Source organism: Cupressus sempervirens, chromosome 4 (genome assembly GCF_028749045.1).
Source record: "Cupressus sempervirens isolate cs-2001-9-10 chromosome 4, ASM2874904v1, whole genome shotgun sequence".
Lineage (NCBI taxonomy): Eukaryota > Viridiplantae > Streptophyta > Pinopsida > Cupressales > Cupressaceae > Cupressus > Cupressus sempervirens.
Genome location: NC_143121.1, coordinates 425481788 through 425487579, shown reverse-complemented (window position 1 = coordinate 425487579; position 5792 = coordinate 425481788).

Below are 5792 nucleotides of genomic sequence, written 5' to 3'. Positions count from 1 at the left end.
TCAAACATTATATTCTTTAACTTGTCATGGTAACACATCTGACATAACTTCAAAAATAAGTAGTCGAAGGCATTTCCTTTCAAATATTGTGCAGTCAATTCCATCCTTGCAAGGAATATCAACTTATGGATAAAATCAGAAGAAAAGAAAGACTTTTGAATCAGTTAATACACAACATGCTTCTGTTCAACTAAATGCTTCCAACACTTTGGGGAGATTTGCTAGCCATGCAGGTGGGAGCATTCTCAGAGGAGCTAATCATGGGAAAGCACCTTCAAGTATATATGTATCTTTTCTTCTTCAAGTGATTAGATATTCTTCTTTATGTATTAAGCATGCCCAACTTACAGGCCAAATGGAAGTCCTAAATATCCCATATATCAAAGATGTGGGCTTGTGAAAGCCCTTTATAGACATATGGTTTTGGCTGCCCTATTCAAAAGAGGATGCATGGCAACATATTTGTTTGTGTCTTGGTAGACCTGGAAGCACCTACTAGGATGTCAAGGTAAATGATGAACACCGAAGGCCTACTCTAAAAGTTGATCTCTCCTCTTTAAGAGTGGTCTTAGTCAATAATTCCATATGAATATGTTTTATTTGATTGAATTAATTTATCATTAGTATCAACATGATACCTTCATATCATTTGACTTCTTAATTTGATTCCTTATCTTCTAATTCCTCATATTGGTGCACATCAAACTACAATATTTGCCAATATCTTTCTTAAAATAGTAATGGATGATCAAGTTGTTACAGCCCACCAATTAGTGCCAAGACTTTTGAGTGCCCTTAAAGGATTTTGATGTGCCTTGTTCTTGCTGACTTGCTATGCCCAATTCAGGCAATATGATTGACATAAGAAAGTAATGCCTAGCTTAAGATGGCTAGAAGTACAAACTACATAGCTATTTATACCATCAACTAAACATGTGGACTATGAAGTTATTAGAAGCCCAACTGTTCATGGAAAAGATTCTCACATGAAGATTTATTGCGAACTTTACTAATATATTTCTAGCTACTCTAATAAGGTTTTGATGAGCATACCTTCTTCCTTCACAACAATATACTTTAATTCACCATAGCCTCTCCAACCAATAGAAATGGTTAAGTTTATCGTAGTGCCTATGTGGCAATATCATGGTGCCTAAGTAGCATAGTAATTGTAATGTGTGCCAGTCACTTCCAGGAAACTTTACAATGCAGATCTTTACTAACATTTAAGTATACTATAAGTTGTTCTCTTGTGATTGTAAAGGCTTTTGGTCTTTTTCAAAAGTTCCCCGAAGGATACAAAAATGGTTTTCTAATTGGAACCTTTAAACTTCTAAATCAAGTAATGGAAAAATGAGATTGACTATTTCAGAGAAAAATCAAGAAAATAGGGTCTGCTGATCCAAAGAAGAGAATAGCCTAGTAAAGGGGAAAATTGGTCTTTTTTGTATCTACCAAAGATTTGTGGGTTTGGAAACCTTAAAAACATGTTGGTTGAAGTTGTTTAAGGTGTGTAGAGGTGGAGGAAACACTTGGTGAAGGTAAATACAAGTTTGGAGTCTTTGGTGACATTGTGTGCTTTTGGGAACACCATTGAAACATAGGGGTTTGGGTTCATATTGTGTTTGAGTTTTCAAGTTTGTGGGTAGATCCTTCATCCTTTGCACCATGTGACTAGTGTCTATATTGCATTCCTGAAGCAAGATTTTAAAATTGCAAACTTCTGAACCCATCTGCTTGTATTCAATTTGCTTCACTCTTTGCACTTGTTTTATATTGATTTGGATATGTTGGGACTTTAGCAGCTTGTTATCTATATAATTGGCCTACTAGGTTCTTTGCACTCTTTTTCTATTTATTTGTTTCATGTCTTCCTAATCAAAAACCTAAATTGATTTACAGCTCTACAGTAGCTAGTATTATAACTTTGCTTCATGTGTGTTTGGACATGAAGTCGATTATCTTGGGAAAATATCATTATGTTCTTTATTTCCTTGTATTGGCCATGCAGGTTTGTATCATTTATTGGATGCATGTTTTCTATAATTTTAACTTGACATATAAACAAATTCTTAAAATAGAATTGTCTTATATTTGCATTGACACAATATTGGCAATGAAATCATTGATTAACGTATGAAATTCTCTAAGTTAGATGAAATTTTTGCAATGAAATCATAAGCATATTGGCTATATTCTTTACACTGGTGCTGAATCATTGTGGTCTATGTGATAAGACCTAGTGAAATCCATATTTTCTATATAGTATTTCTATATATAGTATTTGGATCAAAAACCAAATAGACTTGAATGACAAACAATAAAAAAAACTAGATTGTTATGGATAGTTAAATCCTTTCCTGCTATGGTTCTATCTCAGATTTCACAATACGAAACTAAACTACAGCAATGACTCATGTTTCCAAGCCATGCAAAATATGGCATAGTTTTAACTGGCAATGTGTGTTTCTTGACTTGCATGGTCTAACATTTTAACATGCAAAAGCTTATTTCTAACTCCTATCTACTGTAAATGTCATTTTAGCTACACAATGTGTTTTATACTAAAGCTTATGCAAAATGTTGGTTGTAACATTCATTTTTAGGGCTTATAATTCTTACTCAACTTATCGGTATGCTTTTATTATTGGTTCTCACTTGTTGATATGCTACCTGAAGGATGTGTTTCCTTTTTTAAGAGTCTGACTATTAATGTTTTCTCTAAGTTTTTGCATATAGTCAGCTATGTACATTATTTCTATTTGTTCAGATATCATAAGAGCTAGATAGTCATTTGACTTGAATTATTTTTTAGTGACAATAAACAGGGTAATTGCAATTCTGGATTCAAACTTCCATTCACTCCCCACTATCCAACATCAACAACCGTACGGTCCTGTATGTTTTGGAATCCTTTCTTCTTATTGCATTTTAGTTATTCAACTCTGCTATCATTAAATTAGACTACAAAGACCTATCTCTAATTTTTGACCATGTTTAGTTTGGTCGGATTGTAGAAGGAAATTTTTCTCTTTTTTAAAAATCTAACCTGTGTTGGTCAAAATTTTGACCAACACGGGCTTTCACTTAAAATGAAAAATCATTTACCCGAGCATGCAAAGGAGCGAGAGAATGGTTATGAGTTTAAGTTTTAATTTTTGATAGCGGGACCAAACACGAAACAAGAAATGGAGTGCAGAGAGCAGCTGCAGCAAATCATTCCTCCGCCATGGTCGCCAGAGGCATTCTTTCTCCCTATAGCTACTTACGAGTTGCCTGCCCTACCTACACTGAACTACAGGTATATCAGGTATATTAAACTTCATGAAATGCAAGTGAAGCCCTATTCAATTGTGTGGATGAGTTTGCTTGGCTCTTATAAATCAAATGTGAACATACAGCTGGGAGAATTTATGGCGACACTCCTTGGCGAGAATTTGTAATGAATGGATGTGAAGTGGGAGAAGAAATTTCTTCTTTCCTGTCATATAGAAGAGTTGGCAATGGGTTGTTACATGGATGATGGAACAATGCTTAGGATTATCAAAAACCTTCGAGTATGTGGTGATTGCCACACTGCAACCAGGTATATTTCAAAAGTTGTTGAGAAAGAAATTATTGGTATGTGCACAGACCATTTCCACATTTTAGGCATGGAAAATGTTCCTACGCAGATTATTGTTGACTTAAGTGAATTAAACTATAACATATGCTTGCACAGTAGGTTCCTGCCAAAGAGTGGATTGGATTTTTTTCCAGATGTTATTGTTCTATTCCAAATGACTTAGATTACCCCCCTTTTTTTATTATCATAAAGAGGCACATTAAAGTCTCACAACATTAGGCAACTACTAACATCCACCATATTCTTTAAATAAGATATTTCTCCCACAACTCAGCATTCCTATTGTTTGGCACATAAATATTGACCAAAATCCTACTTAAGTCTAATTTGGAGTGGTGAAGCTTGATCACCATCAAATGCTTACTGGAATCAATAATTTGTCCATTTAACAAGGATTGATTCCAGAGAACCAATGTATCTCCTGAATCCCCTTCAAAGCTACTAGCTACCACTAAACAATTTTTAAAAGGTATAATCTTCTCCATATTTTCCTTGTCTATCTTAGATTTCCTAAAGTACTATAATATTGGCTTATGGTCACGAACATGATTTCTAACCACATCAAATTTATGGTTTTCATTTTTTTTTGGTTTAAACTTTGAATTCTAGAATAGTCGCCTACTTTCATCAGCTATATTCTACAAACTCTCTTGTTCTCTTTTAATTTTTTGGCTTTTCCTTCCAACTTCACATGGAGAACCAACATTCTCTTTCAAAATAGGAGATCCCAAATTAGTTTTCTTTCTTCTAGTTGAATCCCCAAATAAAGTGGAAGAGGAAGAGCCCCCTTCCTTGTCTGTCTTCTAGTTATTTCCAATTTTATGCATTTTTTCTTCTGCTATAGTTGTGCTCCCTTTATAATTATAGCATATAAAACATACTAGCTTTCCAAAATCTATTTGGGTAGTTGAAAGATTTATGAAATGCTAATTAATGTCATTTTTTGAAAATGGAGTAGAATAGCACAAGAGCAAATGTGACAACAGTGACAAAAATAGTTGTGGGCAATTTGGCAATGAGAATGCTGGCCCATTTCAACATTATATCCACTACAGGCACTGTTACACTCATTACTATTGTTTTTGGTAAGGTTTCTTTCATCTTCAACAAGTTTGATCCCTGAATGATCACTTGCAAAAATAGAGTCAATTTGTTAAAGATCAGAAAAGTATTCATTGTAATCAAATATCACGTCTACACTTTCAAGTCATATGAAAATCATTTGATTCATTCAAACATCTTAGATTGATTGGGTCTGCCCAAAGAGTCTTGTCTTTAGATTCGATTTAGATAATTAACCTACTTGACTCCAGTTTGGATGTCTTAAATTGAATGCAAGGCCAAAGCTGGACATCCGAGAACTTGGAATCCAGTTTGGATGTCTTAGATTGATTGGGTCTGCCCAAAGAGTCTTGTCTTTGTAAGTTCCATTTTTCTTGACTCAGTTTTAGCTCTCAAATGGTCTGTTTACTTAAACTTTGGACCTTTTGCAACTTACTGGTCAAATATTTATATAGTGCTCTATGGAACTTGAGAAACTAGGTTTCCTTAGTTCAGATTTCAGGACCCAAATGGTTTGTTTTCTTGGATTTCCAATCTTTTGAAATTTATGGCTCAAAGGTTTATAGTATAGCTGCTCTACCAGAGTCCCGGAGATCAAGTGCTAATTTTGGTCATCCAGTGTTCACTGCAGTAGATTTTTACCTATGTGCAAGAAGAAATAAGGTTTGTTTGTACTTGCATACTTCAAGCTTGTTATTATCACCAATAATAATCACTTATCGATTTCCATGGAATCTTGTATTGAAAAGCATTCTTCATTGTAATTTGTTACATTAGCCTTTTTCAAATCAATCCTTTTGCACATACACTATAATAGATCACCAACTATATTCTGCCTTTTTTAGCATTTGAGCCCTCTCTTCATAGGTTTCAGTATTTGGTCACTTCTAAATATCCTTTTTCATGGTTTCAAAGAAATTCTTCATCCCTTAAAAATAGTTCTACTGTGTGAACTCTTTACAAGAGTGGGTATACACCATTTTCAAAGGGACATACTTAGTGAAGCAATTAACTGAATTGTTAAAGCAAATTATGCGTACAACCATTGCCACAGTCCTCATTTGTATCTAAGGAAACAATGCAACAACTTTCCTAGCATTCAATG